The sequence below is a fragment of the Hyperolius riggenbachi genome, chromosome 11 (assembly GCF_040937935.1).
Source record: "Hyperolius riggenbachi isolate aHypRig1 chromosome 11, aHypRig1.pri, whole genome shotgun sequence".
Classification (NCBI taxonomy): domain Eukaryota; kingdom Metazoa; phylum Chordata; class Amphibia; order Anura; family Hyperoliidae; genus Hyperolius; species Hyperolius riggenbachi.
The window spans coordinates 111,032,392-111,057,795 of record NC_090656.1 but is presented as its reverse complement, the minus strand read 5'-3'; the positions used below and the strand labels follow the sequence as shown (position 1 = coordinate 111,057,795).

Here is a 25,404-nt window from a genome sequence, read left to right as displayed (position 1 = left end):
GACGCACTTATACATTTAATGCCTGTATATAAAGACATTGCTTGTCTATCAAGTCAAAATTTCATAACAAATTTTGTTTGTCTTGGAAAACGTTCTTAAAGTTACTTGCAAACCAAAGTTTTACTATATAATGTGCATGAAAATGCAGGTTTATTTTCATGTGTGATTTGTAGCAGTAGAATGGGGACACAGGGCTCATCATAAATTCTGAATCACTGAATGCTATCATTTTTACAACCACCGATTCTGTTAAAGAGCTTACCACATTGACTATAGCCGTATGTTAGGGATATTCCAGAGTTCTTTGCACATTAAGAGTGCCATTTATTTCCTAAGGAAACAGCCTGTACTCTGTGAATGCATTGAAGGATGTTATGGTGATTTCTTCATAAAAACACATGTATGAACTTTACATATTTTTGTCCACAAGTGTAAGGAAAAGGTCTACATAGGGAATATGAGACGTATTTAAGGTACCATATACAATGCTTGCCATTCTAGTTATTTTTACTAGTTACACAACAACAACAAAACATTTGTAAAGTGCTTTTCTCCCATAGGACCCAAAGCGCATAAGCTTGTCTCAGATCAGTACATAGTGATGTGTTACAGGGGAAATGGTTATGTGATCATAAATGCCAGACTAAACAGGTGGGTTTTCAGTTTTGATTTAAAGTGTCCAGGGTTGGAGCTGTCTTGATGAAGTTTGGCAAGGCATTCCACAGGGTAGGGGCAGCATGACAGAAAGCTCTGGCTCCACAGTTGTTTAGTTGGACTCTGGGGGTGGTCAAGTTATTGGATCCTTTTGATTTGAGGTTGTGGGAGGTGTGATGCAGTTAAAGCAAGTTTGTTAACAGTTATGCATAAGAAACTAGTTATGGTAATATAAAAGGGTACAATGGTTAATTTGCATATATTCAGCAGTGGTGCCTGGGAGACATCTCGAGCTCACTCCAACCTGAATTATCGCAATTTCTTTCTGTTTTAGGAAAGCAAACTGTTGTTTTTGGTAATATAAAAAGGAGAGTCCAGCACTGAATGAACTTTACTTTTGAAAAGGCAAAGGCACTTACAGATGGTGTGGTAATTTGAGCACTCGGGGTAGAGACCGACCAACAGCTGTTTTGCGCTCCTGCGCTTGCTCATGGCACAGTCTGGTATGGATAAAGTTCTTTCTAGTAGAGGTGCAGATTTTCACATTGTGTTGATGTGAAATCAGCTGTGGATCAGTGGCTAGGTGACCGACCGAAAACATTTTTTTTCTTTTGCTGTTGGTATTAAAAAGTTTGAGGGTGACTGTTAAAAAATGTTTTTCACATTGTTAAGGGCCCATTCACACTACAAGCGCTTTTCTGAGCGTTTTGCGATTGATTAGCGTTTTTTTTAAATTTCTTCCATTCACCTTCATTAAAATCGCAGAAAAATCGCAGTGATTTCGCGATCACGTATGCGAAAATCGCATCAATTTTTCGGCGATTTTAATGAAAGTGAATAGGAGCAATTTTAAAAACCGCTAAATAAATCGCAAAACGCTCAGAAAAGCACTTGTAGTGTAAATGGGCCCTAATAGAGTTTTTTCTTTTTTAAGTGCAGAAACTTTATGAAGAACCCTTGTAATTCCTGCACAAAGGCCCAAGGTCATGTTCTACACCCAAAACAGAAAAGTGTTTATAATTCTGCACAAGCTACATCTAAGGAAAGTGTAGGTGTTCTTCCCAGAATTCCGTACCATTTCAGCTGTCACTACTGGCTAAGAAATAAACGCAAACATGAGATTAGTTTCCATAAGCTGTCCCACTCTCCAAGTTTTAATAATGACCCCATATGTCCCCACATTATATCTTGAATAAAGAATGTGTCATACAGTATTTTTAATTTTACTGCCTGGATATTTAACTTGACGTGTGTTACTTATGTGGTTTCTGCTAAATAAACATAATTATGCAGCCTAGAATGCAACCACACCTGTTTGGTATCACAAAATGTAAAATAAACAGACGCAGGGCCTGTACAGACTGCATCTCATGAACATCACGACAGATGGTAATAGAAGTTGTAATGAAAACAGCACTGTTGAACTGCGGATCTCGACAGCTTCTAATCTCATGGCATGATTTATTATTTTTGTGTTTCCAGTTCCCATTGAAACCTGCAGTCACTTTGTCATCTTGAGAGACAGGAGAGGAGAGTTGAGATCTGCCAGGTTGGTATAGAACAGTTTTGAATGGTGAAAGAGTTCTTGTCTTTGATAAGAGATGTCTGTTATGAGAGATAATGGTATTCAACTGCTTTCAAGTTAAGATCCCAAGTGTTGGCATACTTTTCCCTTCAAACCTCAAGGATCAGCTTTGTCATTGTTCTGAAACTCAAGAGGACGGGACTCACAAAATATATGGTAAATCTGGCACTCTGTAGGCCCCAGAAACAGACACTTCATCACAGATGGGATTTACACCCATGATTTCGACTCCTTTGATTACTTTTGGCCATATACGGATCAATTACCGTGTACAGTCAAGCTTCCGGTTGAACTCTTGAATTAAATTGATACACATTTTGGCTGAGCAGTTAATAAAAATGACCAATATCGGGCAAAGGTTTGAAATACCATTGATCGGTCAGAATGGATAATTTCAGTGGGTTGTACAAGAATCAAGTGGAATTTAGCTATATTTTGATAAAGTCTGTTTCTGAACATGGGCATCATCAGATTGGTGGAGTGGAGATGTGGGTTGGCTTTAGGACTCACTTCCTAAATTGTTTGATTGACAACATAAAATGAAATGTACCAAGATTTCACTTCCAGCTTGTGGAATACAGACTGATTATCTCTCCATCAAAACATTTTCGGATTCAAAAAAAAAATAAAAAATCAATTGTATATAGTTTAATCAGTGTATGGCCAGCTTAAAGGAACCTGTGACTTTAATAAAAACAAAAAAACAAAAAACAGATACTCATCTCGGGAGGGGAAGCCTCTGGATCCCAATGAGGCTTCCCTTGTCATCCTTTGCAGCCCTGATCCAGCACTGGCTCCCCGGAGAAAAAGCCACCATAATTTTTACACCTGTGAGCCTTGTGCAGGCGAAGTATCCGCTTTCTGCTTGAGTTCTGGAGGAAATAGCCAAGCCCGATTGGGTCCACTCTACTGTGCAGACGGCTTGCGCTTGTGCAGTAGTAGAGTGGACCTGATCGGGCTTGGCTATTGCCGCCAGAGCACAAGCAGGAAGCGGATACTTTGCCTGCATGAGACCCCGACAAGTGGATCTTTGGTGGTCCCAGAGTTGTACCCACTTTTGGTAGGGAGGATAGGCAAAGCCTCTTTAGGATCAAGAGGCTTCCAGCTACCGGGATAATTACCCCCTTAGGGCATTTTTTTTCCCTTCAGGTACACTTTAAGGTAAGGTCACCAAACATGATAACTTTTCGGACAGACCTGATCACTTTCATTGAATCTGTTATTGATGTACACACCCCAAACTAAGTGGTAAAATTCCATTCATATTAGACAGTTAGTTGATTGAAAGTACGATAGGGTGTGGTGGTAAATTTTCATCAGGTAAGCAGGGGAAGGAGTGATGGAGGACTTACTGACAAGTGACAATGTAAGTTGAACAAGCAATTTTAAGTTACTTAAGAGGATCTGAGATTGGTAGAGGAGGCAGTTCTCTAATTTGCAGAAACTACTTTTTTTTGTGCACAATTAAAATGTTATTGTGCAGAATTATCCTCCAGTGCCTGCAGTTTCGGGAATCGAGTCCCCGCACTCCCGTCAGTTGGCTCCAGTCTACGCAGGAGAAGTGCGCCCTCTACGTATCTCTCCAGCAGCTGCTGGAGAGATACACAAAGAGCGCACTTCTCTTACATCAGACGGAAGTGCGGGGACGAGGTTCCTGAAGCTACGGGCAGCGGAAGACAGCGGCGTGGGAGCGATCTGAGAAGATGGGGCTGGAGGAAGCACCAGGTATGTATAAATCTTTTTACTTCATTCAGCTCTGAGTCCCTTTAAATACCTGGCCACGAGAATGTCTTAATCTAGAGACATCACAATTATTGGCTGATGAACCAAAATTAACAGAAATGAATAAAACGCTCTTGCTCCAGTTTCATTTTATGTGGACCAATATATTGATTGCATTATTGGAGATACACCAATAGCCATATGGTGTAAAATATATAAATCATACTGTATGGCTATTTATAGACTATATTAACAGCTGGTGAACCACTTTCCCATAGTGTTTGTGCTTGATGCTTATCAGTTCCTCTGATGTTGGGAAATTTACTAAACACATGGTGTTTTCATGGTGGCTAAGACACATTATTTGCACAGTTCATGTTTATGTATTAAAGAAGCTGTTTAGAAAGAGCCATGCTTGAACGCCTCTGCAGATCAATCAGCCTTTCAGCCAGTAGGTGACTGAAATAAAACAGTCACAAAAGCTAACCATATACCAGCCCCTACAGAGAGAATATAAAATGGCCCCATACCTGAAAAATCTCAAAACTCTCAAGAGGCAAATCCTGAGTGTCACAACCTTGAAATCAAATCTGGCAGACACCGACAGACATACAAACCTATGGAGAATAGACTATACCAACACTGTGAGCAGAAGACCCTCAAGGATGAGAAACACTTCCTGCTGCACTGCTCTAAATATACTTCAATTAGGGAAACTTTAAGAAACTGATGGAACTATTTTCAGACTTTCACACATTGGAGGATGAGAGAAAACTCTACATTCTACTGGGAGAAGAGAAATCCACAGTGACAATCGATGCACACCATGCCACAGCATGGAAATGTGTAATGGATATCCCACTGCACTGATGGCTTGGTTTAAGGCACGTACACACGCCTGATTCCTTCAAACAACGGTTTGTCAGACCCGCCCGCGGGGCAACCTTTCTGCCGACAGTTTTCCCTTGTGTACAGTCTGTCAGCAGGCTGATAAGGCTGGTTTTGACCGATCCGCTGAGCCTTATCAGCCTGCCGAATCGCCCACTAGAGGGGCGGGAAATGTGTCGATGGGCGGAGTCATCACGTCATAGTGGCAACCTCCACACACTGCCCTGACTGCGGGAGGACTTCTAAACGGCGTCCCACGTGCTAGCCCGGCCGGCATTGATATTGGACAAACTGCTGGCGGACAGTGGAAGTATGGCATATTAATGGCTGCCACCTGCTCACCGCTAGGCAGTGATTCATCCTGATGCGGACTATCTAGATGAGCTGGAGCCACCTATATTACAGTGGGTACCCACGGGAAGATTGGAGCAGCGGAGGTGGTGAGATCATTACGGGCAGCTGTTGCTCTGCTTCTTGAATTGCTTCACTAACAAGTGACTTTCCCATGGGGCTCATGCACGAACAATTGCTTATCGCTGCTGTGCATAGACTTCTTATTGCAGTGCGGTAAGATTTATAAGACTTTACAATGCAGCACTGCAGCGTCTGACTGTGACCCTAGCCGCTGAATCTATTTTCTGCATTATGCAATTCTCTTTTTAACTAAGCCTACACTTAAAATCTTCTCTGCTCTTTGATCTGATTTTAGAAGCTGATGCTGTACGCATTTCTCCTGGAAAGAGAGCCAGATTTGGCCCCATAAAAACATTTATGTGACTAACTCTCTGAGCTTGAATGAAAGTTTCCAAAGAGCTCAGAAAATGCCCCCTACAAACAATTTAAGCAGGAGCACACTTGTCTGTTTTCACGCACGTTGTCTACACAGAAGGGCCAGTTCACACTCAAAACGCAAATCGCAATTTTGCATTTTGATTCCCATTCCACACAACGAGAATCACAATGCAATCGCGCCATAGTGCTACATACAGTGTGTTTGCGAGAAGCTGCAGTGAGAATGATAATGAGAGGGATAGTGGATACATTAGCAGCAGCGCTTTGCTGATCACCGGCGATCAACAAAGGGCTGAAAAGTGCTAAAGTGTGAACCAGCCCAAACTGAGAACCCATGTTAATCATCGGGCTAGTTTACACTTGAATGAGGTTTCTTTTTCCCCCTGCATGCGGAAAAACAGACAGCCTTGCAGCACACCATGGGCCATATGCAGTGGCGTAGCTAAGGAGCTGTGGGCCCCCATGCAAGTTTTACAATGGGGCCCCCCAGGCACTCTATACATAACAATTGATACGGCGCACCAAAATCTGACAATGGCAACTACAGTGTCAGAGGTGCAAGAAAGGGATGGGGAAGAGCTTGTTAATGTTTACCACTACTCAATGTATATATAGAAGTGATTATTATGAGCACAGGACCAATAGAGAGCTAATACTGTAGTTGAGGGAGGGCCCTTCGGGGCCCCTCTGGCCCAAGGGCCCCGATGCGGTCGCTACCGCTGCACCCCCTATTGCTACGCCCCTGGCCATATGCAATTCATTTTTTCTCCTGAGTTTTCTTCTAGGTGATATTTTTACAATTCGTTGCAAAATGCCTTTTAAGTCACTAGCAAGCAATAAAATACTCAAAATAAATGTGATAGTACATTTTCAGCAACTTGTGGGTACATTTTCAAATGTAAAATGCTGGAAATTTTGTTTACAGAAAAGATGAAAATTATCTCCTAGGAGATAACTCGGGTGAAAAAATCAATTGCATATGGGCCATTGTGTGCATTTCCTATATCAATTACACAAGCTTCTATTTTCCCACATGCAAACACACATGGGCCCATATGCAATTATTTTTTTCACCTGAGTTATCTCCTAGGAGATAATTTTCATCTTCTCTTTAAACTAAATTTTCAGCATTTTACAATTGAAAAAGTACCCAAAAGTTGATGAAAAAGTACTATCAATTTTATTGGCATTCCATGTGAAAGACCAATACAAAGTGGTGTACATGTGAGAAGTGGAACGAAAATCATACATCATTCCAAACATTTTTTACAAATCAATGACTGCAAAGTGGAGTGTGCATAATTATTCAGTCCCCTTTGGTCTGAGTGCTGTCAGTTGCCCATAGACATTGCCTGATGAGTGCTAATGACTAAATAGAGTGCACATCTGTGTAATCTAATGTCAGTACAAATACAGCTGCTCTGTGACGGCCTCAGAGGTTGTCTAAGAGAATCTTTTGAGCAACAACACCATGAAGTCCAAAGAACACACCAGACAGGTCAGGGATAAAGTTATTGAGAAATGTAAAGCATGCTTAGGCTACAAAAAGGTTTCCAAAGCATTGAACATCCCACGGAGCACTGTTCAAGCGATCATTCAGAAATGGAAGGAGTATGGCACAACTGTAAACCTACCAAGACAAGGCCATCCACATAAACTCACAGGCCGAACAAGGAGAGCGCTGATCAGAAATGCAGTCAAGAGGCCCATGATGACTCTTAACGAGCAGCAGAGATCTACAGCTCAGGTGGGGGAATCTGTCCACAGGACAACTTAGTCGTGCACTGCACAAAGTTGGCCTTTATGGAGGAGTGGCAAGAAGAAGCCATTAACAGAAAAGCATAAGAAGTCCCGTTTGCTGCCAAATACAGGGCAATCTTAGAAGAAAACCTCTTGGAGTCTGCAAAAGATGGAGGTTCACCTTCTAGCAGGACAATGACCCTAAACATAAAGCCAGGGCAACGATGGAATGGTTTAAACCAAAACATATCCATGTGTTAACTTAGAATGGCCTAGTCAAAGTCCAGATCTAAATCCAATCGAGAATCTGTGGCAAGATCTGAAAACTGCTGTTAAAGAGAATCTGTATTGTTAAAATCGCACAAAAGTAAACATACCAGTGCGTTAGGGGACATCTCCTATTACCCTCTGTCACAATTTCGCCGCTCCTCGCCGCATTAAAAGTGGTTAAAAACAGTTTTAAAAAGTTTGTTTATAAACAAACAAAATGGCCACCAAAACAGGAAGTAGGTTGATGTACAGTATGTCCACACATAGATAATACATTCATACACAAGCAGGCTGTATACACCCTTCCTTTTGAATCTCAAGAGATCATTTGTGTGTTTCTTTCCCCCTGCAGCTATCTTCCACTGAAGTGTCAGGCTGTTTCTTACTGCAGAGTGCAGACAGCTCTGCCCATATGTAATTCATCAGTATGTGAAAGCCCAGCCAGCTCAGAGGACGATTTATCCAGCTTGTAAAAGATAAGAGAGAAGAGAGAAGCTGCCCTAATCTAAATAATACACAGGCAGTGTGCAGAGAGGGGCCTGGAGGGGGGAGATGCATCACAGAACCACAACACTGAAGAACTTGGCAGCCTTCCAGACACAGGCTGACAAGTCTGACAAGAGAGAGATACATTGATTTATTACAGAGATGGTGATAGTAGAACGTGCTGCAGTAAGCCAGAACACATTAGAATAGCTTTTGGAACTTGTAGGATGATAAAAAACAGGATGCAATTTTTGTTACGGAGTCTCTTTAACAAACGCTGTCCATCTGATCTGACTGAGCTGGAGCTGTTTTGCAAAGAAGAATGGGCACGGATTTCAGTCTCTCGATGTGAAAAGCTGGTTGAGACATACCCTAAAAGACTGGCAGCTATAATTGCAGCAAAAGGTGGTTCTACAGAGTATTGACTCAGGGGGCTGAATAATTACGCTCACCCCACTTTGCAGTTATTGATTTGTAAAAATTGTTTGGAATCATGTATGATTTTCGTTCCACTTCTCACGTGTACACCACTTTGTATTGGTCTTTCACGTGGAATTCCAATAAAATTGATTCATGTTTGTGGCAGTAATGTGACAAAATGTGAAAAACTTCAAGGGGGCCGAATACTTTTGCAAGCCACTGTACATTGGTGTTGGGTAACATTTTGGGGGTGAGCTCTGCCCTTACAAGTTTACAGTCTGTGGTCTCCAGAGATCCAGAACAACTGCTGTTCTCTATGGCTAATTTTTACTGAAATCCTGCCACTGAATCTGGTTTACATGATATCTGGAGCAAAGAGCAGATTGTAACAAAATGTGGAAAACTTCAAGGGGGCCGAATACTTTTGCAACTAGCCAAGTCTCAATACGAAACACATAGGTAAATACATACCGGTATAACAGCAATAGTAAGTCTCAATAGGAAAATCATATAGTGGAGGTCTCAATGCAAAAATCATATGGAAATTAATTTAAAGGGGAACTTCAGCCTAAACAAACATACTGCCATTAAAAATGTTGCACCAAAACAGCAGAACGAGAACAACATCATCAGAAATCCCATCATGCTTTGCACAGCATCAGGAGAAAAATGCCCGGGCAGTTTTCTTCTGCGCAGCTAAAAATTAGGCTTGGATAAGAAAAACAAAGTTCTGATGCTGTGAAACTGTTAAAGAACCACCAAGCCTTTTCAGTACTGCTGAGTAGATTTTTAGTCTGGAGTTTCTCTTTAAAACAGCAATAGGAAGTCTCAATATGAAAATAACACAGTGGAAGCCTCTGGGTGCCCACATTTCCTTGTAATACAGCTAATCACTGCTTTGTGCTGTGGGAGAGGGATTAAGGGTTAGGCATCGGCAGGGGAAATTTCTGGGCTCCATACTGGGCAAACCCAATGGGCCCTTAGGAGCATTAGGTTGCAACCAGTGGCTCCTACTGCTGCTGGCACAGTGGCTGCTGATAATCAAGGGCTCCTACTGCTGCTGGCATAGTGGCAGCCGCTAACGAGTGGCTGCTGCTACCACTGGCATCAGAGTGGTGATTGTTGGCAAGTGGCTATCGCTGGTGAGTGGTGGCTGCTGTTTCTGGGATATGGATTGTTGCTGCAGGCTACCTCCTCATCCCATTCCCAACCATTCACCCACCATCCTACAGGACTGGTCCAGGAGTTGTGTGTGTGTGTGTGTGTGTGTGTGTGTGTGCGATCTTTCTCCGGTAGCCATTTTCTTGTAGTCCAATAGCCATTTCTATGGGACTGCATCACATGCAATTGTGAGTGCGGGGGGGGGGGGGGGGGGGGCAGAAAGCGGTGGCAGTGTGGCACAAGTTGGAAAGAGGCCCCACTCTCCGAAACCCCCTATCCCCTTGTTATTTTGCCTCCGCAACTATTTCCTTCATGCCTAGTACAAACACTTTCTGTGAAATGCTCCACCTCTGCTCAGCTACCCTCTGAATAAGGTGAATATTATTTATATAGCGCTGAAATCTTCTGCAGAACTTCATAGTATATCTTGTCTCTAGTTATCCCTCAGAGGGGTTCACAGTCTAATCCCAACCATAGTCAAATGTTCATTGTAGTCTAGGGCCAAATTCAGGCTAATGCAGGGAATACACAATGCGTTTTTTTGGTCGATTTACCGTTTGATCGATTTTCAATTTACTTTTCCACTCGATCCTGCTATCTTTTCTTATCAATTTCCATTCAAGTCTATTAGAAATCGAGCAGTAAAACGATTAAAAGTAAGATCGAACATGTTGGATATTACCTATCGAACCATCTATCTGCCGAAAAAACGCATGGTGTATTCCCAGGATTAGACAATTTAATTATCTGAATGTTTTGGGGACGTGGGAGGAAACAGGAGTACCTGGAGTAAACCCACACAAACACGAAGAGAACATACAAGCTACATGCAGATAATACCCTGGTTGGTATTCGAAACAGGACCCAGCCCTGCAAGGTAAGATTGCTATCCACCACGCCACTGTGCCACCCAGGTGAATATGACATATTTCACGAATTAAATTCCATATCCACTTAGTCCAGGGGAGTCAAACAACTACAAAGTGGGCCAAAATAAAACATTGGGACCAAATCGTGGGCTTACCTCAATGTCTACTGGCCACCTCCCTCCCTTATAAAGTTCCCTGGTGTCTAATGGCCCTCCGCCAACCCCTATACAGTTCCCTGGTGTCTAGTGGTCCTCCTTCCTCCCCTATACACTTCCCTAGTGTTTCATGCTTTTCCCTACCTCCACCATATAGTTTCCCTGGTGTTCTAAAGGCTAAACCTCCAATTTAGCTTCCCTTGTGGTCTATAGTGGGCCAAACATATTGCAAAGTGGGGAAACCACTTGGGGGCCAAATTTAATGGCTTTGAGGGCCAGATTTGGCCTATGAGACGAAGTTTGACATGTATAGTTTAATTAGTCACTACAGTATTACAATATCATCATGCAGCCAAGAGAGAACAATATACCCCGTAGGGCCATTCACACTTGCCCATGTGGAAAAAAGCCGGCATGTCTGTGGCAAACGCATTTTCGCAATCTCGCAAATTGCTTGTGAATTTTAATAAGTCAACTCACAGCAGGAGATAAGAATAGGTAAAGGACAGATCACAGACAGAGGTAAACCTAGAGGCTCCTCATCTGACTTGTTCTACTGAGAGAACATTTATACAGGAATCAGAGTCAGGCCACACAGGACCTTTCAAGGATAAATTAGATTTTGAACTAGAGTTGAAGTATTTAGTTAAAATGGTTTACAATAATAACAGCCTTTTGCATGTCAGACAGACCAGATTAAATACTGTACTGTCTGATTCCTGTCATTGATATACTGTATTTTATGATGAGAGGGTACAAGAACAAGAGGCCTACCGCTGCAGGGGAATAGAATAGCGATCACACAAAAAGTCCACTGGGACAGATTGTTATTTTCCGAGTAGGACCAGCTGCAGGGGACGAAGGACGCCTGTATAGACAGACTGTCAGCCAAAACAATCACAAATGGCTGAGTCGGGTGACAGGAGTCTAATAATATCCGTATGTGGCTTTTGTTGTCATTATGTAGCCTGCACAAGAAAATAAAATGACAGATGGAATACAATTGGTTGCAATGAACAATGCACTTCTCATCAGACCAGAGCAATTAATGACACCATTGTAACCATAGGTACTGTTCATTCAGCCTGTCCATCAAACAACTGGATGTGTGTGGCCAGGCTGAGTGCTGAACAAATGGATCAAAGCATGTGTGGCCAACTTAATCCACAAGAATGCAGTTTGTCACATTGGAGATATTTAGTGAACTATCAGGGCTTGCATACTAGATTTGCTGTTTAGGCACCACTTCAAACATTAGATGACTGTAGAGTAGGAAGTCTAATTACACAAAGTCCCTATTCACGAGAAACTCCAGTTGTGATGTTGAAAAAAAAAAAACAAAGTTCTTCTAGGTTAGCTCTATATATTTCATTTTTTCTTAGAGCACTTTTGCACATGAGCGTCTTGATCTTAAAATCAGATTGGGCACAATTTTTCCTTGCTTTGCCCATCACAGGGCACAGGGTTGGTGCTTCCATAGAGGCAACCTGGGAAATTTCCCCCGGACTAAGAGCCAGCTGCTGAGCCCTCCAGATTTTCTTTTCCCAACTTAAAGAAAACCTGTACTGAAAACAAGTTCCCCTGGGGGGTACTCACCTCAGTAGGGGGAAGCCTCTGGACCCTATCGAGGCTTTCCCCATCCTCCTGTGTCCCACGGCTGTCACACTGCAGCCCCCGCAACGCACAGGCGACAAATCAGACAGCCTGTTCAATATTTACCTTTCCAGGCTCCAGCGGGGGCGCTGTTGCGGCTCTTCCCACGGAGATAGGCGAAAATAGCCGATCTCCGTCGGGTCCGCTCTACTGCGCAGGCGCAGGAGACTTGCGGCTGCGCAGTAGAGCGGGCCGACGGAGATCAGCTATTTTTTGCTTATCTCCGTGCAGAGAGTGGATACTGCGCCTGTGCTGGAGCCAAGAGGTAAATATTTACAACGCTGCCGCTCCGGGAGGATTTTTGCCGCCCCGGTGCCCAGGAGGACGGGGGAAGCCTCAATAGGATCCGGAGCCTTCCCCCACCCGAGGTGAGTACCCCCCAGGGGAGTTTTTTTCATTACAGATTTTCTTTAAAGAGAAACCGTGACCAAGAATTGAGCTTCGTCTTAATCAGTAGCGGATACCCCCTTTCCCATGAGAAATCTTTTCCTTTTTACAAACGGATTATCAGGGGGCTAATAAATGGCTGATGTTGTGGTGAAACCCCTCCCACAGTCTGATGTCAGGACCATCGTCCTGACAATTTCCTGTCTGTGAACCTCATTCCATTGTGGGAAATAACAGCTGTTTACAGCTGGGTTTAACTGCCAAAAAAGCAAGCAGCATCTCCTTCCAGTGACATCACCTGCCAGCTGTAAAAATGTCACCATGTGGTAAATGTCAGAATGTAAATAAGGGAGAGGAAAGATTTTACAATGGGCAAAAACTGACTAAATCATTTATACATAATTATTATAAAAATGAAGCACTTTTTTTATTACATTATTTTCACTGGAGTTCCTCTTTAACTGTTGCTCCCCGTGACTCCTGCAGCACCTGTCCCTGTTGGTGCACTATTCTGTCAGGCCCGGGGCTCCTTGCACTACTGTCTTAACTGTTGCTCCCTGGGGGACTCTAAAGCCTTGTGCACCTGTGCAACTATTCCACCCAACTATCGTCTAAACTTGGTCATGTGTACGCATGGCAGACGACTAGAGGAGGGACTGTTAACAGCTGGTTTACCCGATCCAACCAGCAGATCAACGTACACGACTGTTGGGCTGATATCGTGCAGTTGGCCACATGTGTCAAGTCATTTGAACATATTGTGCAGCCCGTCGTTCTGCTTGCGTGCGCAGTATGTAAATGAGTTGGTTATTTAGAGCTGGTGCACACCAAGAGCGCTTCTGTGTTGCTAGCGCTTTGAAAAGTGCTTGGCTAATGTATTTGTATGGGATGGATCACACCAGAGCGATGGGATTTTTTTCCCAAAGGCAAGTGCAGGTCCTGCAGCATTTCTGAGGTGATTCAGACTCAATGCCAAGTATAGGAAAAGTGGAAAATTGCTCTAAAAAAACGCTATGATAAAGTGATTTTCCAAGGCAGGGGCGTAACTGCAGAATTTCAGAGTGCCCCCCCTGGGGCCCGCTCGTGGCCATTTTGTGGGGGCTGGAGGGGTGGCAGCATGAAGGGAAAGCCTTGGCCACAGTCGGCGGGGAGAGGGAAAGTCCCCCCCCCTCCCTCACCTCGGGGCTCTCCCCTCTGCGCTCCCCTCCAGCTAGTTACAGTGTGTGGGCAGCGGCGGGCAGATACATACCTTCTTCCGTGCGTTCCATCGCAGACTCCTCGCTCTAGCGGCTGACATCACTTCCGGAAGTGACGTCAGCCGCTAGAGTGAGGAGTCTGCGATGGAACACACGGAAGAAGGTATGTATCTGCCCACCGCTGCCCGCTCACCACACACTGTAACTAGCTGGAGGGGGGCGCAGAGAGGAGAGCCCTGAGGTGAGGGAGAGGGGGGGGGGAACTTCCCCTCTCCCTGCCGACTGTGGCCAAGGCTTTCCCCTCATGCTGCCACCCCTCCAGCCCCCACAAAACAGCCCGCCCCCCCCCCCCCCCCCCCCCCCCCCCGTGGGAGCAGGAGCTGCAGGGCCTATTGTTACGCCACTGTTCCAAGGTTTTTTTTGCAAACGCTGTTCACTTCCAGCTCTAGCTGTAAAAACAAAAACAAAAATAGCAAAAAATAAAAATCTCTACACCATAACGCTCCAAAAATCGCTAGGCATACCTAGAAAATTGCTAGGCACATGCCTGGATACACTTAAAAAAGTTGCTTCTAAAAACACTTAGGGCCTATTTCCACTACACGCAGATTGGATGCAGAATGGATGCAGAAAAACTGACTCCAATGAAAGCCTATAGGCCTGTTTCCACTAAACGCGATTTTTCTGTTGCACATTTTCCCATAGACATTAATTGGAGTCAGTTTTTCTGCATCCATTCTGCATTAATTCTGCGTAGTAGAAATAGGTCCTTAGCGTTTGCGATTGCGCTAGCAATTTTGGTGTGCACTGGCTCTTAGTTGGTTTGGCTGTGTGGAAATACAGGTCGTGTCAATGAGTTGTCGTGTGGTTGGTCATGTCATCATGCTGGTCAAGCGCTTTGTTGGACATGCGTACCAAGTTTTATATGGCTTTAGGAAAGGGGGGTGGGGAGGGGTGTCATGTTTTGGAGGGAGGGGGTGTCAGGGGCCCCCGTGATTAATTTTGCTCAGGGGCCCTTTTACAGCTTGAACCGCCCCTGGCAGGGCATTGTGATTATGATTATATTGTAATTATGACTCCCTGCTCCCAGTTCAGCGATTCAAGCAATGTGATTTTTACCTAAATGCAAACACAGCGCATGCTGCAGTTCCCAGCATTTTGGCTAATTCAACTGGAACTAAAAAAAAAAATGCACACAAAATACGGTACTGTGCGATTTTCCCTAAGCAGTGCCATGTACCGCTTCCACCTGTTGGAGAATCACAGTGTCAAAGTCAACTGCACAAAAATCATATTGCAATACATGGAACATTGTATGCAAATCAAGATCAGATAACAGTTTGTAGTGAAAAAGGGATATTAATGTACAGAAAAAACAATCCATTGCAAAAACCTTCCATCATGACATGCTTGATGAGACTGTCAGTCTATTAAAACCATTTGTGCAGTCCCAGATTAGGAAATGTAAAAACAAGGCAGTTTATCTGAATGAAGTTTGGGTACCTTCTGTAAAAGAAGCATTGCACTGTATCCATGGTTGCACTGTAGCCATGGTTGCAAGAAATTAAATGTGAACGTCATAGTAATGTACAAAATTATGTTTATCTAGCATTGATATATGTTATCACAATTTTAAGTGCAATTACGCATTACAGGCAGGCTGTATTGAGTAAAAAGAAATGAAAGTACATACCACCACCTGAAGAGCTGACTGTATTCATAGTTAATACCATAATTGACCTGATCTGCGTTACATAAACTGCCTCCTCTGTTGCTTGCATTACACATGGCCAATGCACAAACATATGGAAGAGAAAAGAAAGATCTTGGTAGGTGCAGGTTTCCCTTCTGAGCAGTGACTATGACAGGACTTCATGGAGCAGCAAGTATTGTGGAAATGACCATTACAGCTGGGCACCAGTCAGCTTGTAGAACTTATGGCCCAGCAATGTCGCCCAAGGGGGATCAGGTCCTGATCCCTGACAGGCAACATCAGTCAAGGGAGTGTACTACCTAAGACAGTATATGAGTTATGCCCTGTGGTATTAAAACAGTAGATTGCAGAAGTTACAGCTGTGACTGAGTCCTAACTTCTTTCCTTATCACCATGCATGTCTAATCAGCACTGGGAAGCATTATCAGAACGGATATACATAAATACCTGATAACCTGAAGTCCTCTCCACTCCCACCAAGGTGTCTGTCAGCTGATGTCATGTAATATCTGGCCAGTTGGCCACTACTTCTTAGCACAAAGCTTTTGACCTGTAATTTACAAAAGTAGTGGTAGATTTACTAAACTGCAGTAAAGAAAATACTAAACTGCGGTAAGCAGAATAATGTGCATAAAGTCTTGCCGCACAATGAGGAGAGCGCAAAGCAATTAATTACATGCAATGCATTACACTCTACTCATCGTGCAGTAAGACTTTACGCATATGCTTACCATAGTTTTGTGAATGTACTCAACTGGGTGGAACAGTAAATGTGGGTGAGGTTGCACACTTTCCAAAGCTAGGTTGTAATGTAGAGATTTGAGAATCTCCTGCTAATATAGTCACAAACGTCCAGCAAAGCCTGCACACCAAGATAAATTAAGAAAATATTGTATTATACATAAATAGCCACAGCATAGCCAAAATCGGTAATTGTTTTGGGGTTACATGGTGTTCCCTTTGTCAAGGTAGGTTGGCAAAAAGCAGAATCAAATGATGAGTGTCCTAAATACTATATGAGAGGAACACAATTATGCAATGAGTAAAAATGTATCTCGGATCCACTTTAAGGAATTTATTTTACCATTTTGACTAAAATGGTTATTGCGGTAAAAGAACATCAAAGTTTAGTAACAGTGGTTCCTTAAAGGGGAATTGAAGAGAGAGGTATAGGGAGGCTGCCATGTTTATTTCCTTTTAAGCAATACCAGTTGCCTGGCAGCCCTGCTGATCCTCTGCCTGTAATACTATTAGCCATAGCCCCTGAACAAGCATGCAGCAGATCAAGTGTTTCAGACTTTAAAGTCAGATCTGACAAGACTAGCTGCATGCTTGTTTCTGGTGTTATTCAGATACTACTGCAGATAAATAGACCAGCAGGGCTGCCAGGCAACTGGTATTGCTTAAAAGGAAATAAACATGGCAGCCTCCATATACCTCTCTCTTCAGTTCCCCTTTAAATGTTCCTTATTTAACAGTTTTGTTTAAATAAAAAATACACCACAGGAAATACAAACAGAAAAATAAAGCACAACAATTGTAATCATACAAAAGTAAAAGGCATATGAAAAAGATGAGTATGAAAAATTGAAGTTAAAAAATTAAAGAGACATAACTTTTTTTGTTTCCAGTTAAGTTAACTATGTATTCCTGTTATTTAACACCACATGTACATTAAATATACTGGAACACTAGTCTATATACGCTAATTGGCCACTTTCAGAACCCTCCAACAGACTGCAGTGACTTGTAAATGAGAGCAGACATTGCACCTCCTTCTGAGCAGCTGGCTCTGTGGTCCTGACAAGGTTTCCTACTTGCAATACTTTCCATCCCCTCAGCCCTGGCTCCATCCTCCTTTGGTCTAGCTAGAGGGGAGATAGGAGATTAGTGAGGAATGTGGAACAGATGCTGAAGCTAGAAAGGATAGGGGGCTGGGATCCAGAAGGGTGGCAAAAGAGGAAGGACTGGGTCAGGGATTTGTCAGCCGCCAATAAAGGTCAGCTCTGCCAATGGTAATTACATGGTCTCCCACATTCAATTGCTTTAAAGTCAGGCAGCAGTCATAGCTAGAATGTTGCATTGTTGCCCTAGGAAACCACTCCATGTATATGATCCCCCATTACACATGCATTCCCAAAAGCCAACAGGGTTGTGTTTACTAAAGGAACTGATTCATCTCCTAGAAGACCAGCTAGCTCTTTTACAAATACTATATCCTTAGTATCAGTCAAATAAAACAAACATAGGCTACTTCCCCGGCTAAGATCTCTCTTTCTCAACTCCCCCCCGCCCCTTTTTATTGTGGATAATTATGATTGGGGAAAATGTATTTATTTTTAGAGAACATTGAACAATTTTTGTGCCTTAATGGAGGCCTCAATATTTTTCTTTTTAGTAGTGACCATTAATCCCCAGATTTTTTTTAAATTCCTCCCCCCCCCCCCCCCCGGAGAGCGGCATATGCGTAACTACCAATGCGTGCATGTGCGCTTCGCCTCTCCTTCACCTGACAGGTGGGGGGTGACTCGCTGTGGGTTGTGCTTTGCACAGCGTTGCATTACAAATACATATTAGTAGTGGCTGGATAGTGTAATGGTTAAGGGCTCTGCCTCTGATGTAGGAGTCCTGGGTTCAAATCCTGGCTCTTCCGACTCGGTAAGCCAGCACCTATTCAGTAAGGAGTTCATTGGGCAAGTCTCCCTAACACTGCTACTGCCTACTGAGTGCGCTCTAGTGGCTGCCTCGCAAGCTCTTTGAGTCCGACAGGAGAAAGGCGCTATACAAAAAAAGGAATTATTATTATTATTATTAGTAGTATATAAGATAATAGCAGCAATAGTAGCAGCAGCAATGGTAGTAGTTATTTCTGTTGTAGTTAATATTAGCGTATGGAGAACTTCTCTCTTTCTCTCTCGAAGTCTGTCGTGTATCTACATACTTTACACTGATGTGGTCTTCTGTGGATTATGTGAGACTGTCAAGTTAGTATGGTATAGGAGTTGTGTAAACCAGCAGTACAGAATGCAGGTTTGCTTTTTCAGGAACATTAAAAGTTGACTTGCACATTCGCTCATTGAGCTGAAGCGATACATTTCGAGTTTTTACTTGCTGCTCGTGAGGTGAACACTTGCAATTAACTTCCATTGTAAGGTAAAATTGCAATTTATTCATGCCTAAGTATTATTAATGGTAGTATTTTGATGTTGTCATTATCTACATACCACATGACAGCAGACACCACTGTGAAGAAAATGGCTGCTTGAGACTTTGTGGCCATACTGCCACCTGCATTCAAGTGCTACCATACTACACAAGCACATGGTCAGTAGCATGAAGCCACTTGTTAGGAAAAAGCCATGCTTGAGCAGCTTTGTGCTACTTAACATGCATGAACCTTAACCACTTCAGATCGCGGGTTGTTTTCACCTCATGGATGAGAGGAATTTTCACATTTCAACGCGCCTCCCTTTCATTCCCCAATAACTTTATCACTACTTATCACAACAAAATGATCTATATCTTGTTTTTCTCGCCACCAATTAGGCTTTCTTTGGGTGGTACATTATGCTAAGAATTTTAATCTAAATGCATTTTAATGGGAATAATAAGAAAAAAATGAAAAAAAAAAAATTCTTAGTTTTCAGTCATTATAGTTTTTAAATAAAAAAGTTCTACTGTGGATAAAAGCCATACATTTTATTTTCCCATTTGTCCCGGTTATTGCAATGTTTAAATTAAATCCCTAGTACAAGGTATGGTGACAATATTTTATTTGGAAATAAATGTGCATTTTTTCAGTTTTGCATCCATCACTATTGTTTATCTGATCAACAAGATGGTGCCGTGTTCGGACACCCTGGCCACAGGACTCCGGCCTTTTTCTTCTTCTTCTTTCCCCTAATCTCCCAGCTTGCACCCACCTAATCTTCTCCACCCACCTGGGGAAGATGCAGAGACCTCAGATGTGTATCGCAAGCTGGAGGATTGGGAGGTTAAACGCTTCCCGGCCCATGTGCTCTGCTCCGTGGGGAGAATGGATCACTGCAGCCGGGGGGAGCCTGGATGTAGCACCCCATCACTCACGGCCCATGCCGCCTCCACGCTGCCACCGACGCCACATGCAAGAAAGCAACAGCTGCTCCTCTGATACGCTCTCAGCTGATCGGGGGCTGCCGGAGACCAGGCAGCCGCTGTTACTCTGTCGATCAGCTGATTGGGCCGCCCCTCTCAGCTGCTCCAGAGACCAGGGCGCCACTGTTACTCTGCCAATCAGCCGATCAGGCCACTGCTCTCAGCTGTTCAGGGCCTCACCAGGGACCAGGTTGCGCCTATGGAGGGAAACACGGATGTTCCTCTGCCACCGCTCTCAGACCCTCTGGGCTCGTTCTCACTTGAGCGGGAATTGCGCGATTCCCACACACCACAAACCACTAGCGGCTTTTAAAAACCGCTAGTCCATGTAACACTATGGCAGTGCTCTCACTGCCGCGATTGCGGTTAGCGTTAACCGCAAACTTGTTACATGCAGCGGTTTGCCGGTGATTCCAGAGCGATTGCAATTAGAATGTATAGAACCGCTATTCACGATCGCTCCCAAAACGCTATGGTGTCCAGTGATTTTTCCACGTTCATCGTGGGAAAAATCACTCCTGCAAAACGCTAGCAGTAAGTGCTAGCGTTCTGCGGTTTTAGGTGTGAACAGAGCCTCTCTGTTCATGGGGGGCCACTCCACCACCTGGGCCATGGAGGTTAGTGTTGCTCAGGGCCAGCCTTAAGTTTCACAACGCCCTGAGCGAAACCTGATTTTGGTGCCCCTCCCCCCCATTCATCCTCTTCGCTCACACACATGTAGGCAGATCATTTTTTTGCTAGGCCTCTCCGTCATACAGTATACTGTCTGTGCAGACTTGCAGTCACAGTGCCAGTGTTGCTGGGAACAGGAGATGAGGAGAAGATGGCCAGGAGTAAGGACTTGGAAAGGAGTGACAACTCTCTTGCTCGCCACACGTGCTGCGTGCTTCTCCGGGGCAGCCTGCATCTCCCACTGTCACTGAAGCAGACTGAGCCATGATCCAATTGGCAATCACATTTGCGAGGGGTGGAGGTACTGGCCGCCACACTCCGCAAGAGGCAGTGCCACAGCAGCAGTTTCCTTTCCTGCTCTTCTCCCACATCACCCCCAGCGGCACCAGGGCGGAGCTACCACGGAAAGCGGACCAGCCGGAGCCCGCATGCCGCAGCCAGGTAGATATGCGGCCAGAATGTCAGGGGCACTCCCCTGGAAGCCGGCGCCCTGAGCGATCGCTCTGGTCGCTCAGGTCAAAGGCCGGCCATGGTGTTGCTGATCTCTTGGCTGACCTACAGCTGCTTGCCAGCCTGCCGCTGCATTGCTCACTAGGTTCTTGCGACCCGGGGCCCAGGATCTGCTTCAATACATGACATGGGTAGCTTTCACCAGCCCACAAGCACTGCTTTCTGCTGCCCAGGTGAGCCTGACACCATCGCTGTGTCCCCAAGGATCAATGCCTTATACTTATGCTTGTATATGCACTGTTTTCGAATTTACTTGATTAGCCGCACCCAGGCTATGCATATACATAGGTTAGGATTTAGTTAGTGTTAGGTCCCCTCCCATGGAGGATTGACTTCTTCGCAGTGGGAGGGACGAGTACTTAATAGGTTGCATGCAAGCTGTTACGGAAACCAACATCCTCCAGTGGTAGACAGGTCATGTGTATGCTAGGTGTGTATTTTATCCCACAAGTGGGGCTTGCACTCTTTTGCAGGTAGGCACTTGTCTGTTTTTAAGTAGCGCTGTTCATTTCCTTGCCATGTACTAATTTAATTCATTTTTGGTCAGCTGCTTCCTCTTAACAGCTTTGCTTTTGGTGTATATGCAGAGCTTCCATTTGGGTTCAAGGTGCGTTTGCAGTTTCTGGGGGGGCTCAGCGCACCTCTAATTCGAGGCCATTCAGAGGCGGCCTGGTGATGCGCTGATCCACCTTTTGCACACTGTATATGCACTGTACCTGCTATATGTATCTATTGTATATGTATGAACTGTATGTATCTTCTGTATATCTTTTGTACATCTACTGTACCTACTACAGTACCACCACCATCCCTGTTGTGCCAAAAACAATTCCAGGTTGCACTTGATGAAATAAATGATTCTGATCACAATTTAAAGCTCATATTTTAACAGTAATATACCCTTTAGACATAAATATTACAAAAAAAATTCACTCCCTAATGTATGTAGGTGTAATTTTACTGTTAGGCCACAAGATGTCCTTGTGCATTATTTTCTCCTAGCATACTGTAAGTACGCAGATAGGAAGTAATGTGTTACTTAGGAAGTGATGCAGTTATCTCATTGATGCTGGTGATCACAGGGACTTGAGCGTAGATGAAGGAATGGGAACAGTGGGAACGAGCGAGCGGGAGGGAGCGGGGTGGTACAATCGCTAGCAAATCTGAGAATGATCACCGATTTTAACAAAAACAGTGATCATTCTCGGTAGACAAGTACGAATTGGCTAAAGGGCCGCGTGTCCCCTGCCACTAATCCCCCTGTTGCTGGGACCATAGCAATCGTGGGCTTCGCTCACACAATCGCATGTGCAGTCCCCCAAACTGTACGGATCTGAGTCTCATGTCCCTGCAGCTGCAGTAACACCAGCCACGGACGTAAGGCTCATGTCTATTCGGCTGCAATCTTTAAAGTTAATGGGAACCAATAAAAAATAAAATAAAAAAATCAGCCAGATACTTAGCTAAGAAGAGGGAAGGCTCTGGGTCCTATAGAGCACACTCTCTCGCGCACTCACGCATGCGCAGTATTGAGCTGCCCGCGTTTGGGAACACTTGGGCTCCTGAAGACTTCTGAATCCTCCCTTGGCAAAGTATTCAAATGGGGGAGCCAGGGCTTAACAGCGGGGATGGTGAGAGGAGCGGAAAGGCTCTATAGGATCCAGTGTTTTAAGAGTTTTTACAGAGTTTATAACGCAGCACCGCAACCATGGGCATCCCTACGTTGGGCAAAATGGGGCATCTGCCCCAGCCACCCGAACCCAGAAGTCAGATAAGAGGGGCCTGCCTGCCCTGGGGTGGCAGCGGAGAGAGAAGAGGGAGCGATGGGCACAGCGGTGGGGAAGGGGGGGGTGTCTCCCCCCCTCTTCCCTCACCTTACGGCTCCCCCTCTTTCTCGCTCCCCCCTCCACAATACAGTATTGTGGGCAGTGCCGGGACCGGTACACTTCATCTATTCTGCAGCGCGAGTGAGCTCTCTCTCTCTCTGTGCGCCGCTACGCTGTTCTAGTCAAGACCAGAGCAGTGGCACACAGCTCACTCGCGCCGAAAGAATAGAGTAAGTGTCCCACCGCTGCCGCCGGCACCACTGAAATCTGGAGGGGGAGCGAGAGAGAGGGGAAGCCCCAAGGTTAGGGAAGGGGGGGAGATGTCCCCCCTTCCCCACCACTGTGCCCATCACTCCCTCTTCTCTCTGCTGCCACCCCACAGACCTGGCTAACTATCCTGGGGACACCTACAAATCTGGCTACCTATCCTGGGGACACCTATAGATCAGGCTAACTATCCTGGGGACACCCATAGACCTTGCTATCTAAACTGGGGACACCTATAGACTTGGCTACTTATACTGGGGACACCTATATAGACCTGGCTATCTATACTGTGAACACTTATAGACCTGGCTACTTATACTGGGAACACCCTAAAGACCTGGCTACCTATCCTTGGGACACCTATAGACCTGGCTACCTATCCTTGGGACACCTATAGACCTGGCTATCTATACTGTGGACACTACCTAAAATGGTGGGCTCCTGTCACTACCTAAACTGGGAGGCTCCTGGTGCTTCCTAAACTATCCAGGCCAGCCAGCCCAGCATCACCACCAGCCAACCAGCCCAGAATCACTGTCAAAAAGGCCACAGCATCACCACCAGTCCGGCCAGCATTTACTTAAACCGGCCAAGCACAGCCCAGCATCACCGCCAGCCAGGTCACAGCATCACCGCCAGGCCTTTCAGCCCACACATCACCCCCAATCCAGCCAAAAGCAGTATTGCCAAGCCAGCCAGGCACAGCAGCCAGAAGAGGAGAATTCAGAAGCCAGGTGAGAGGTGTCTAACATATTAAGGGGGCATTCTGCCTATTTATGTGAAATGCTGTCTATTTATGTGCCTCATGACTGCTGAATTTTTCTTGTTTGATGCCTCGTGATTGCTGCGTTTGTCATGTTGGGGGCCTCATGATTGCTGAATTTGTCATGTTGGGGGCCTTATGATTGCTGAATTTGTCATGTTGGGGGCCTCATGATTGCTGAATTTGTCATGTTGGGGGCCTCATGATTGCTGAATTTGTCATGTTGGGGGCCTCATGATTGCTGAATTTGTCATGTTGGGGGCCTCATGATTACTGAATTTGTCTTGATGGGGGCCTCATGATTGCTGAATTTGTCTTGATGGGGGCCTCATGATTGCTGAATTTGTCTTGATGGGGGCCTCATGATTGCTGAATTTGTCTTGATGGGGGCCTCATGATTGCTGAATTTGTCTTGATGGGGGCCTCATGATTGCTGAATTTGTCTTGATGGGGGCCTCATGATTGCTGAATTTGTCTTGATGGGGGCCTCATGATTGCTGAATTTGTCTTGATGGGGGCCTCATGATTGCTGAATTTGTCTTGATGGGGGCCTCATGATTGCTGAATTTGTCTTGGTGGTGGTCTCATGATTGCTGAATTTGTCTTGGTGGTGGTCTCATGATTGCTGAATTTGTCTTGTTGGGGGCCTCATGATTGCTAACTGTGAGACTACAGGAAAAGCTGAATCATCATCATATGAGACAATAGCATTAAACCTACTTTTTAAGCTTTTTAAAACAGAAAATAAAACTGTGAGGTTCTAAAAAAATAATACATTTTTCAGGAATAGGATGGATGAAATTGTTTATCTTCACAGTTTATTTTCAACTTGGATTTTCCATAATGTTCATGTATGAGTTAAAACGTTTGTATTTAGTTTAAATTGCTGTTGGCACTTTGATAAGTGACTTTTGGGTTGTAGTTTGGGCACTCGGCCTCCAAAAGGTTCGCCACCACTGTCCTAATCTAATGTCCCACCATTGCTAAGTTCATGTAAATTTGTCTCCACCCGTGACCACACCCACATTCTCGTCCATGACCACACCTATTTTTTGGTGCGGCGCGCTAAGCGTGACGCACAACGTAACTACATTTTTTACCACACTTTACCCCCAATTTTTTGGCGCGGCGCGGCACTTCTCCCCCGACCTTTTTGCCCCCCCCTGGAAAAGTTTCTGCGGACGCCCATGACCGCAACATCCTACTGTGAATGCGACCTGAATCTGATCACAGATAGATCTGTTGGCTGTCCATACACGACAGGCCAATTCAAGATCAATTTCAGCATAAAATCTTTTGGGATTTGGCCTCATGAAGCCACTTTCACCACGTCCCCCCTGTGCCCGTGAACTTATACTTAACTTGTCACGCCGTCCTCGAGTGTCTGCTCCACGTGGCTGCCACATGATTCCACCCCCAACGTGCTATATGCCAGTAGCTGCGCAGAACCCGAATGCAGAAATACAGCGCAAACACTTGGGGGACAATATTCTAATTTTCATTCCAAATCCTGCTTTAGGGCCCATTCACACTTGCTGAT

The 25,404-nt window shown here is 44.7% G+C and overlaps 1 protein-coding gene and 1 long non-coding RNA gene across 3 annotated transcripts in view; both read left to right on the top strand.

The window, feature by feature from the left end:
* Positions 1-25,404, top strand: part of TSPAN32 (tetraspanin 32) — a 254,676-nt gene that overhangs the window by 111,333 nt on the left and 117,939 nt on the right. The gene's annotated exons all lie outside the window — the stretch shown is intronic.
* The window catches only part of LOC137538484 (uncharacterized), a 75,464-nt gene that overhangs the window by 15,954 nt on the left and 34,106 nt on the right, over positions 1-25,404 (top strand). The window contains exon 2 of the long non-coding RNA XR_011024804.1: positions 2,137-2,203. This is a non-coding gene — a long non-coding RNA (uncharacterized lncRNA). The remainder of the gene's footprint in view (positions 1-2,136; positions 2,204-25,404) is intronic.